The sequence below is a fragment of the Myodes glareolus genome, chromosome 12 (assembly GCF_982192425.1).
Source record: "Myodes glareolus chromosome 12, mMyoGla1.1, whole genome shotgun sequence".
Lineage (NCBI taxonomy): Eukaryota > Metazoa > Chordata > Mammalia > Rodentia > Cricetidae > Myodes > Myodes glareolus.
This window is the reverse complement of record NC_142037.1, coordinates 32,570,510-32,583,027: the sequence shown is the minus strand read 5'-3', so window position 1 is coordinate 32,583,027 and position 12,518 is coordinate 32,570,510. Positions and strand designations below refer to the sequence as shown.

Here is a 12,518-nt window from a genome sequence, read left to right as displayed (position 1 = left end):
TAACTCTCCATATCCTCTTGCTTTCAAGGGACATCTGGCAAGTGCGTTGTCCTGACCTCATGGCAGTTCAACAAATCTTCATTTTTTAGTTGACTGAAAATTGTGAGCATACTTTCTTGTTTTGTCTTCTGAAAAGTGATTAGGCCATTGTCCACTTGTTGATTAGATTACTTGTTATTTTACTGTCTTTTTTTTTAACACTAAAAAATAGTAATAGGGGGTAGACAAGATGACTCAGTGGTTAAGAGGACTGGCTACTTTTTCAGAGGACCTGGGTTGGGTTCCCAGCACCCAAATGGTGGCTCATGACCAACTGTAACTCAAGTGTACACTTATTCTTTTTTTCTTTTTTCTTTTTCTTTTTTGTTGCAGTTCCAGATATCACCTAGGGCATCCTAAATGTAAGGCTAGCACTCCACCAATGAGCTGCAGCCCCAGCCCCAAGTGTACACTTTATATGTATTAGTATATATGCCTGTTATATACTAATAAAGCCAAAATTAAAAATAAATTTGAATACGTGTGCACACAAAGCTGCACTTAACAAGGAATGCAGTCTGTTAGGTTGGGGTCATAAAGGAGTTGTGTGCGGAACTGGCATGGGCGGACAGTGTTTCAAGAGGGGACAAGTAGGCCTTGCAGCCGTGAGGCCGGGTGTGGATGGTTCCTAAGGAGGAACGGATGCTGCACAGGTTAGCACACTGGAGAAAGCCCTGGATGAGACCTCCTGGGGCTGGAACAAAGCAGCCAAGAAGTAGTTCCCTGGGTGGACAGCCCTTTGAAGGAGCATCCTGTCCTTTGCCTTCCTGCCCTCTGCTTCCTGTCTGACCTGAGGCAAGCAGTTTTCCTCCAAAGGTATTTCTGCTTTGCCACAGGCCGAAAAGCAGGAGCGCCAGATGGCCATTGTTTATCCATCTCGAAATTCTTCAACAGATCAACTCACTGATGAAGTTACAGCCCTCATAACCTAATCACCTCTCAAAAGACACAAGTTAGCAACAATCCCTTAACACACGAGACTTTGGAGACAATTTTTTTTTTTTAAATTCAAATAGTAACAGTCCCGCTGATGGTTAATCTTGGCCGTCAACTTGTTGGGTTTTAGAATCACCTAGATGACAGATTACTGACCGTGTCTGTGAGAGAGTTTCTAGTCAATGGAGGTGGGAAGACCCACCCTAAGTGTGGGTGGCACCATTCCCTAGGCTGGGGCCCCCTGGACTGAATGAAAAGGAGAAAGGGAGCTGAGCCCCAGCCTTGTCTCTGCTTCCTGACTGCAGGTGTCATGTGACCAGCTGCCTCAGAGCCCCGCTGCTATGATTTCTCCACAGTGAGGATGTGTATGCTCCAACTGTGAGCCAAAACAAGCCATTTCTTACATCGATTTGCATCAGGTGCCTTGTCCCAGCAATGAGAAAAGTGATCTGACATCCCGTAAACTTTATCAGCCAATGGGGTCTACTCCTTGTGTGCTCTGTCTGGGAAGATGCTTGGATTGCAAGCTGGGAAATGAATTGGGGGAGAAGTGGAATCCACTGGTGTCTGGAAAAGCAGGGCAGGGATGTGATGTGGGGTGTGGCTGTAGGCTCCTGAGATGAGGGCCCTTCCCTCCTCGTTTCACCATCCTGATGGGTTAGGAAATATGCCAGCAGCCCACAGGGAAGAAAGAGCCACTCAGCTCTGTTACGTCACTTCCACAGCTGCTGAGGCCAGCTGGGTGACCTATCCTACAGGTTCTGAGTTCCAAGTCCATGCCCACAAGCTCCTCTAGTCCAAACAAAGTCACCTGGACATGCCACCCTTGACTGAAAGCCTCATCCTCGCTGATGTTTGTCCCATGACTGTCTTTCCTTGGGAGGAGGCTGCTACTCTGGAAAGTCAGGAAGTGTGGGTGGAGCCCTGTTGGGGTACCCGGAAATCTCCCCTTTATCCTCTGACGGTCTGAAGGAATGAATAAGGGGAGCAGCTGCGGAGGAGGAAAGGTGTACACGTTTATGAATGTCAACCGGGGAGAGATGCCAGGCCCTGGGTTAGGTCCGCAGCACCGCAGGCAGAACAAAACAGACAAGAGCCACCAAACAGGAAAATCACAGAAGTGTATTGCATCCTCTAACCCAGCAGCTCCAAAGCTCACACCAGCCTTTTCTACAGAAGAGGGAAGAGTGCAGGTCCAGGCACGAGACCACAGGAAGCCAGTGAGCGTAGCACCTGAGCTTCGGAGTCGCTGACCTGAGGAGGCACAGAGGCCAGAGGCTGACACCAGGGCTTCCTCAGAGTGGCAACTTAGAGAGGAGAATGGCTGGGCGGGAGGCCAGCGCAGTGCAGTGACTCTTAGTTTGATGATGACATCCTGCCTGCCAGGCACGCATCGGCCTGTTGCGGTTACCATGGAAACAGACTGCAGACCCAGAAGGCCCAAGTCTAACCAAAGGCCAAAGATTGCTGTCTTTGCTAACACCGCCTGAAAACCTTCCTTTTGGAATGTTGCAGCAGAACATACATAACATAACATTTCACGTTTGCGTTTTAACCACTTTATTTTCTTTAGTTTTTTGGTTTGGTTTGGTTTGGTTTTTAGGTAGACTCTTGTGACTCTTGTGGGCTGGCCAGATGGCTCACCAGGTAAAGGCACTTGCTGCCAAAACTGCTGACCTGAGTTCAATTCCTGAGACCCACGTGGTAGAAGGAGAAGCCTCCAGAGTTGTTCTCTGACCTTCACTCATGCACTAAACAGATAAATGCCGTGCAAATCTAAAGGTAGGATGTCGTTATGTAGCCTAGGCTAGGATCACAGATGCGACCACACTCAGCTATTTTAACCGTTTTAATCTAAAGGTAGGATGTTGTTATGTAGCTCAGGCTAGGATCACAGATGAGCCCACACTCAGCTATTTTAACCATTTTTGCAATCGCCCTCACGTCGCTGTGTGAGCTTCCCTGCCATCCCTTCCCACCATTCAGAACTGCTGTTGCTTGACACCATTAAAGAACTTTTGTTCAGGTCCAGCACCCTCCACTCTCTGTTCTGCTTAGGAATCTGACGCCTCAGGAGCCTGAGGGAAGGGGAATTCTCCAGGGTCTGTGCATTTGTGGCTGTCTCCTTTCATTTAGAATAAAGTTCTCAGGATTCACTCACGTTCACTCACATGGTGGCAGGAAGTGATCACATTCCTGGTGAAGGCTGGATAACCTCTGGGGGACAATATTTTCCTAAGCCATTCACTGGTGGAGTTGCTTCCACCTTCAGCCGATTGAGAGTGGTGTTCTGGAAACGGCCTCCACAGCCACCATTTGCTAATGCCCAGTGGAGGGGGAAGATATTTCACGTATGTGCACATCTGTGCAAGCGTGCAGTAGAGGTCAGAAGTCAGTTCTCTCCTGCCACCTTGTGGGATCCAAGGACAGGACTCGGGGTGTCAGGTTGGTGTGAGTACACTCCACCAGCTGAGTCATCCCTTGGGCTGAGGGAGGAGGATGCTACATCTGTCTTTATGCACAAGGCTTTCAGGACTAACATGGTCCAGGGTTTGTTTCCCTCTGCTTGGTTCAGCCGAGGCTGCTGAGACAGCTGCGTTTCTAGTTGGAGCAGGCTCAGACAGCAGAGCAGATCCATGGCTCAGTGTATCGCTTTTCTTATCTCTAATCGGATACCTGAGAGGATTGGCTCCCAGATTAAGGAGGGACCCTGTCCATCATAGCAGAGAAGGCGGTGGCAGAAGTGGGGGGCTGCTGGTCACACTGCCTCTGCAGCAGGGAAGGAGAGAGAGAGAGAGAAAGAGAGCGCAGAAGATGGAGGAAGGGCTTAGGACCTCAAGGCTCGCCCCACCCCAGTGACCCAAGTTCTAAAGTTTCCATGACTTGGAGGACACAACAGTGAGGGAGGCACAGAACCACCAGTGGTGCCTCTCCTGGAAGTCTCTGAGCTTCTGGAACCACTGAGGCCCGCTCTGCCGGCCACTTATAGGAACCAGACTCCACGATGGTTCCATGACGGTAGGAATGGCCATCTCTAGTGGGTACTGCCTGCCGCCGAGTAGAACGTCATGTAGCCCAAGAGAGTTCTCAGGTGGGGTGAAGAATAAGTCAGCCTGAGGTAGTAAACCCCCTACTTCTCATCTCCTCACCGGGCTTTCCAGGTAGCCTCACCCCTGGTCTCTGTGACCCGATAGTGCCCTCTCACCTCTGTATTTGTGCCCAACACCCTTTCTTTCCTCTTGGCCTTTGCTAACTGCTGCTTCAAGCCCCAGTTCCAGCCCTCACTGTGCTCTTGTAGACATCTGTAGCCTCCTCTGCTTCCTGACCCGCCTCGGGTGCCACCTCTTATTTCTGTCCTTAACAAGATTCTGCTCAGTGCGCAGCCTGCTGGGGAGGGGGGAGTGTTTGTTTGCATTCCTTCCTGGGATCCCCACCGACCTGAGGGTGGAGACGGGGTATCTATTTCTGAGCCCGCAGCCCTCTGCCGCCCAGTCCAAGAACCGGCTAGCCATGGCTGCTTTGGGATGGGATGTGTGGCCTCTGCTGTTTCCCTCTGGGACTCATTCCTCTTTGTTGGGTCTTGTGAGTGATCTTCTGGGAGGACAAAGCCCGGGCTTAATGTTTGCACGTGTCAGGGTCCCTTGCCCCATGCTGGGCACGGGGGTGACCTGCAGCGGTGGTTATGAAATGGCTTAGAACGCAAAACCTCTCCTGAGTGTAACCATCTTGGCAGGGATGAAGATATTCTAAAAAAAAAAAAAAAACTGCTGTGCCCCTCCCCTTTGGCTACCAGATGATTGAACAATGGGCCCCAAGAAATTAGAATTTCACAAGAAATCTCCTGTGGGGAGAGGAATGCTGGCCAGAAGGGAGCTTGTCTCTGGGAAGGAGAGTTCACACCACCTGCTGGGGAGACAGGGGCTGCATGGTGTGACAATGGGTGGGACCAAGCCCTGACCAGGATTACTTAACTACACATACCTCATGCCTTCTATTTAAACCTAAACCTCATGTCAGGGTCCCAAAGGTGGGCTTTTGTTGGGGTGTCACTGAGTCTTTGCTCATTTTAGTTGATTTTAAAAAATAAAAAAAAATGTGTTTTTATTCATGTATGTGTGTGTCTATGTGAGTGTATGCAGTGTGTGTATGTGTGTGTGTGTGTGTGTGTGGTGTATGCATGTGTTTGTGTGTGCATACTCACTTGAGGAAGCTGGAAGAGGAATTTGGATCCCTCGGAGCCGGAGTTAAGGTGGCTGTAATCGGCCAATGTCGGTGCTGGGAAACTGGACTCCTCTGGAAGAGCAGCAAACACTCTTGATCACTGAGCCATCGCTCCAGCCTCTTGCTGACTGGGTCATGTTGAAGTCTTCTCATTTCTCTGCGTTTTACTGTTAACTCTGTCTTTAGTTGACCTGTTGATGACAGATGGCTGAGCCTCGCTTGTTAGAGCTACCAGGCCCAGGCTCCAACCATCATAACTCTGGCCACACGACAGGAAGCCCAGAAGGCATGAATGGCACCCTCCTTGCTCCTGCCCTCCCTGAGTCTCTGCCGTCCTAGGCTTCAGAGTGTCTTCACGCTGAAGTACAGCTGCCGAGAGGGAGGGACAGTGGCAGCTCAGGCATTCAGAAGATACCACTTGTTGTTTTCAGTGAGGTCAGATGCTGGCTCTCAAACAGCCCTGGCTTCCTGTCGCCGTGAACTCTGTTTAATGTCTCAGCTGGACTTGGCTGAGGAGGAGGCTGCGAGGGCCATGCTCTCTGCTGGCCTGTATGTGTCCCTTCTGCAGGCCTGGCAGCCTCTTCTCTGCTTCTTCTGGAAGCTCTCAGCAGGGGGAGCTGGCTCCGGCAGTCAGTGAGAAGTGGGTTTGAGCACATGGAGGAGCAGCCAGCTGGACTTTTCAGAACTAGCTCAGTTCTTTTTGTTATTTCCTTCATCAAAATGGAGATGGGCTGCTGAGTGTGAATGTTTTGTGGGATAGAAGTTGCCCATCTTTGTGAGATTTTCCTTGTACATTCGCTAGTTAAAAACACCTTTTGCAGACATTTGTTCTTATATGACTTTGCACACAGCGTGGAAGCAGAGAGGCAGGGCAGCATCCCTACTGGGATGTGTTTCTAGACAAAAGATGGCAGAGGGCAAGTTTGGTCCTTTGTGGGCTGGTGTGTGTGTGTGTGTGTGTGTGTGTGTGTGTGTGTGTGTGTATGCTTGTCTGCCTGTCTATATGCATGTGATCTGATAGGAAGATCAGAGGTCAACCTCAGGGATCATACCTCAGAACTTATCCATTTTGTGTTTTAACACAGTCTATCACTGGGCGGAGGCTCACTAATTAGCTTAGGTTGGTCGGCCAGGGGATCCAGTTGTCTTTGCTTCTCTGGAACTGGTATCTCTCTCTCTCTCTCTCTCTCCCCCCCCCATCTCTTACACACACACACACACACACAGACGCACACATGCACACACACATATACATAAATAAAACTAAATCTTTTCTTAAAGATAATAGCCAACAGATAACAGAGAAAATTTTAATTCCAAAAATGCAGGATGACCACAACAAAACGACAGTAAGAGTAAATAATAATAATGCAAATGTCAGAGGAATTTATGAATAAACCTATTGGTGACTATAGTGATTACTTCTTGGAAAAAGAGTTGTAGATAAACATGAAAATTTTATATGTAGTCACATGAATGAGATATTTGCTTGATTTTTTATTGTTGAGTATTAATTTTGAGTTGTTTAAATTAACAAGTATATAAAACAACAAATAATATCAAAATAAGCTCTTTCTAGTTGTCAGGAAGAAAGCCTTAAAGCTGATTACTTAGAAATAAAGTAACAAAAGTTGTTACATATCAAGACCTCGGTGTAAGGCAAAGCAGTAGCCAGGGCACACATGTAGCCTGGGATGCACAGTGTAGGAAGCAGCCAAGCTGGCTAAAATGTAAAAAAAGGACAATCCTGAGCAAAGGTCTAAACAGCAGTGAAATGAGACGAAACTTTGTTTGCTGCGGCAGAGAGTATCCAGAAGAACCTGCCGACCCACCACTGATCCAGTCAGGAAGAATGAAGCAGCATGACGTGCTTGCTCCACATCCAGACAGGAGTTAGCGCCTCCTGCTGGTGGGGATGTTTGGGGGCAAGGCCTTTGCTTTACATTGAGGAGGAAGTAAACTACTTCATCACAGAAAGCATCTGTCAGGTTAGACCTTCGTCCATGCACAAGGAGCCGCACCGACAGCTCCCCTAGAGCAAGATTTTCATAGGTGCCCTGTCCTGAATCACAGTGCTGGAAGCCATCCCTGTGGGACCTAGGTACGGGGAGGAGTTAGGCAGAGAAAGAACAGATGCTGCTCTAGCTGGGGAGGTGTGTAAGCATGAAGACTTGAGTTTAGATCCCCAGCACACACATAAAGCAGGGCACCATAGCGCAGTTTCAGAATCCCTAGGCAAGATGGAGGCAGCCACAAGAGAATCCCTGGAAGTGTGAGGGTTGTCTAGTCAGCAGCAAGCAGACATTCTGTCTCACACAATGTGGAAGGTGTGACCCACCCCCCGTGACTGTTTTCTGACCTCTACAATGCACTGTAGCACATCCATGCACACCCCACACATGAACATGCATACACATACACACGTGTGCATACACAGAGAGATAAAAGAAATGAGACTCCATTCTAAAGGGAGAACAAGAAAGCGCTTTGGGAATTACCATAGGTAGTAAAGGAATAGCAGGGACGCGCTGGGGGAAGTACATATGGAAGATGGTCAAAAGGAGAGAAGAAAAGGAGAGTGGATAACCCACTGAAAAGAAGCTAGGCTGAAAGCCTGGGGCCAGGAGGCACAGAGATCTTAGCGAACTGAGAAAACTCTGCGGTCTGACAACCCTGAGCCAGAGGTTAGCAGGTGGGCAACCTCTGGAGCCACCCTTGTGCAATATAATACTCTACACTACAGCTTGATCTCGCCCCAGGGAGATCAGCACTTGGGGAGCTATACACTGTGAGGATAAGATCTCTGCCGACGTAAGCATAGCTCAGCACGGTGGTTGCTTTTCCGCTGTAATGCACTCGGGAGACACCCCACAGCTAGAATGGTAGCCACCCCAGGGGCTGCAGTCCAGGGAGTCTGGGAGCCCAGGCAGCCTGCACAGCTCACACACTGCAAAGCTAAGTGCGGCCAGCAGAGGCCCCTAGTATACAAAGAAGGGAAGCCCTAAAGAGGAGGCTGCTCCAGGAGCCATCAGGCACCTGCTGGGTAGAGCCTCTGTGGATTCTAGGAAGGGCAGGAGCCAGTTCAACCCACACTCTTCACTCTCCTCTTCCTCCTTCTCTTCTCCCATTTTGTTTTTTACTAATTTTATTCGTCGTCTCATTTTATTGTGTTAAGAACAATGAAAAGGTTTTATGTTTTTATTCTTTATGCCCTTTTCTAGATTAATTTTGTTACTGTGTTTTCTCCTTATTCTTTTCTTTTTTAAAATTTTTATTGAACTCTACATTTTTCTCTACTCCCCTCCTTGACTCTCCCCTCCCCTTTTACCCTCTCCCATGGTCCCCATTTACCAATTTACTCAGAAGATTTTGTCTTTTTCTACTTCCCAATGTAGATTAGATCTATCTATGTGTCTCTTAGGGTCCTCAGTGTTGTCTAGCTTCTCTGGGATTGTGATTTGTGGGCTGGTTTTCTTTGCTTTATGTTTAAAAACCATGTATGAGTGAGTACACGTGATAATTGTCTTTTTGGGTCTGGGTTACCTCACTCAAAATGATGTTTTCTAGCTCTATCCATTTGCCTGCAAAATTCAAGATGTCGTTATTTTTTTCTGCTGTGTAGTACTCCATTGTGTAAATGTACCACATTTTCCTTATCCATTCTTTGGACCTTTTTTTTTTCAAATTAAAAAGATCCTTTTTATTTCATGTGTGTGGATGTTTGGCTTGCATGTATGTCTGTGGATCACACCCAGGCCTGTTGACTCTGGAGACCAGAGAGGATGTCAGATTTTCTGCAACTGGAGTTACAGATAGTTGTGAGCTGCCATGTGGGTGCTGGGAATCGAACCCAGGTCCTCTGGAAGAGCAGCAAGTAGTCTTAACCACTGAGCCATCTCTCCGATCCTCTTGCATTTTTTCTTGTGATCGGGCATTTTTTTTTCCTTTTTTCCTATCCTCCTCAATTACTTCTTGAATAAAGAAGTTTATTTGGCTCCCTTGCTGCAATATCTGCAGTCCGTTTCTACCTCTGACACGGTTCTCACTTCTGAGACCGCATGCCCGTGTTGAGTGGAATCTTGGATGGCCCATCAATCCCTTGGTACTTAACCGATACACATTCTGTTGATTATTGAGGCCTCCTTACACTCCTCTCGGATAGAACAGTCAAACCCAGGCCAGTTCAAATATGATTCACCTTTAGGACCCGGGCTGCTAGGATGAAAAGCATGGTACAGCCAGAGCCTGGGCCTCCAAGGGAAGACGCTTGCGTGAACGGTTCCTCAGGTCTGTGGTTGGGTAACAGTAGCCCTTCCCGTGAGACTCATGGCCCGGGATTGGATCTGCAGCTGTCCGGACCAACTACAGGGCACAAGCTTCGGTTCTTCTGGCTTCTGGATCTCACCTGGGCTGTGGCTGGTCACACTATGAGCAGCCTCAGTCACACCTCTTCCTGATGTCTCCTCTTCTATGTCCTATTGAGTATGAGCAGGGCTTAGGTGGGCGGTGGTGGCTCACACCTTTAAGAGGCAGAGGAAGGCTGGTGCCCGAGTTCGAGGCCAGCCTGGCCTACAGAGTCCGTGCAGGGCTGTTAAATGCCTTAGGCCAGCCAACAGCTGTAAGAGAGGTGACCCCACAGTTAGGCTTCAGAGAATGTCAAGCTATTGATCATTCCGATGTTCACAGGGCAGGACTCAGGCACACAGGGTCTCTTCTCCCTGCCAGGCGCTGCCACCCGGCAGCCACACCTTCAGTGCCGCTAAGGGCAATACTTCGTCAAAACGTTTTGCTTCTTTTGTGTCTCCACTTCTGAAGTTTGTTTACATTGGTTTTGTGTGTGTGTGTCACTGCGTAAGTGTGGAGGTCAGAGGACTCCCTTCAGAAGACAAGGCTCTCCTTCTATCCTGTGGATCCCAGGAATTGAACTCACGCCATCAGGCTTGGTGGCAAGCCCCCTTCCCGCTGAGCCACTTTGATGGCCCTCCCTTTTTCTCAGTTTTACTGCTGTTTTGACTTACCTTATTAGTTTTATTTTTTAAAAGGGATCTGGCATTTTTACTTTTTTATAGACAGTTCTGAGCTCCTATGTGGGTGCTGGGAATTGAACCTAGATCCTCTGGAAGAACAGTCAGTGCTCTTAACCACCGAGCCATCTCTCCAGCCCTATTTTTACTTTTTATTCCCCTTCTTACATTAATATAACTTTGTTTTTAAACTTCTATTATTACTGAGAAACCTTTGTTGGTATTTGCTTTTTCTGTTTTTTTCCTCTTTTTTCCCTTCCTTTTCATGACATTTCTCTCCTCCTTCCCCCTTGCCTCCTCTCATTTTCCTCTCCTGTTGTCCCCACTTCCTTCTCTCTGTGTCTTTTCTTCTCATTCACTGTCTTCACATTTATTCTAAATTTCTAAACTTTCACATTCTGCATTCATTTGGACGTTTCTGGCGTAGGTCAGTGTCGGCATAGGAGTGGCTTTCACTGGTTTTCAGTCGGTTCTCTGTGTTGTAGGCTTTCTGCTGTTGTTTTCTTCTCTCTGAACTGTGTTGGGGATCGAGCCCTCTAGACTAGGCTACTCACAGGAAGACCTTCCCTCCCCAGAAATCCTGGAAGAGAGGTCTCCCTAACAAATGCACAAACCGCAACACTGAAATGTGGAAGAGCCAGGCAACATGACCATGACCTAACTCACCAGATGGTGGTGGTGCGTGCCTTTAATTGCAGCACTCAGGAGTCAGAGGTCAGCCGGATCTACAGAGTGAGTTCCAGGGAAGGGGAAAATAAAGAGCCTAACTCCCCAGCCACTGATTTTTGAAGACACTAAGGCAGGCAAGATACAGAAAGACTCAGAAGTTTACTAGTAAAACTGACCAGTGACTCCAGATGATTCAGCAACAGATGGATTTACTCCAGGACCCAGAGAAGACGGTCAGCCATACAGAGGAAAATGTCAGCAAAATGGGTGAGACGGTCACCAGCATGGGTACAGACATCAACAGCATGACAGGAAAATTCAACAAGGAACTTGAGATTTTGAAAACGAAATAGAAACATTGGAAATGAAAAACTTAAAAAATGATAAAGCCAAAGCTAAAACAAAAGAAACCCACTCGTGGTAGGAAATATCTCCAACGCACTGAACCAAGCAGAAGAAGGAGTATCAGGAATGGAAGACAAAGATGAGGACATACAGAATTCATGTGTCAGTACAGAAAAGAAATTGAGACGCCATGAAGAAACCAAAGAAAGAAACCAGCTGACAGGAGCTGTGCTTAAACCCGAGACCAGAATCTGTTCGGTAAAGTTAGAGCAGGTAACTTTCCAGGCTAGACAACAAGTGGATGCCCAAATAGAGGCGTTTAGAACCCAGATCTCACCAGAGAGCGCCCCCATGACATACCAGAGTCCAGATGCCAGAGTGCAAAGCAGTTACACTATGCGGAGTTGCAGAGGGAAACACCAGCTTCCCCTGTAAAAGCCTGGAAGGCAGGCCAGTGTGATGCTCAGTCCTTAGTACCTGCAGGAGGAGAGACCTGACATTGGAAAGTCAGCCTCTGACCTCCCATTGTGTGCCATGGCATGGTGTGCACACCGAACACACATGCAGTGACAATGAGAGAGAATGAATCCTTTCCCCAGGCATGGTGGCCGGCACCTTTACCTGCTGAGCTATCTTGCCGGACATTTTTTCTCTCTCACTGTGTTGCTCAGGCTGGATTTGAACTCCTGAGCACCACTGATCTTTCTGACTCCTCAGAGGTTGGGAATCTGCGCAAATGTCCTTCTCCTTGGCCTTTTACTAACATCTTGTACCTTGTTTTCCATTTCTGGGCCAGTATCAACACACTGTTATTTGAAATGTGTCGTTTACATGAGATTCCTGCTGCGTTGTGCAAGTTCTCTGGATCTTGACCAGTGTTACCGTTGCAGCATCATACAGAGTTGTTCCACTGCCCTGACAATCCCCTTCCATGCACTTGGCATGTCAGCCTTCCCACCTCAAGGTCCTGCCAAGCACGCAGACTTTATTGTTCCATTATTTTGTCTTTCTGGAATGTCCTACAATGATGGGACTTGCACATTGTGGGGGTTTATCCATCCGCTTCCCACTTTTGCTGATTACAAACCTCTGTAAACATCTGTGTGCAACTTTTTGCGTGGACATGGTTTCCAGCAGATGCATCTGAGGGCAACCCCTGGGTCGTGTGGTCAGACCGGGTTTAGCTTTGCACGGAACTGCCGAGCTGTCTTCAGGCCATTCTTCATCCCTGGAGCTCCTGCTGCTCCTCCTCATTTGTGACCGTCAGATTCTTGGATGTCAGCC

At 48.1% G+C, this 12,518-nt stretch overlaps 1 non-coding gene across 1 annotated transcript; it reads right to left on the bottom strand.

Moving 5' to 3' along the window:
* Nucleotides 1-9,848: 9,848 nt before the first annotated feature.
* Nucleotides 9,849-9,966, bottom strand: LOC125392518 (small nucleolar RNA SNORA17). The gene has a single exon (XR_007229571.3). It is a non-coding gene; the product is annotated as a small nucleolar RNA SNORA17 (small nucleolar RNA).
* Nucleotides 9,967-12,518: the final 2,552 nt, after the last annotated feature.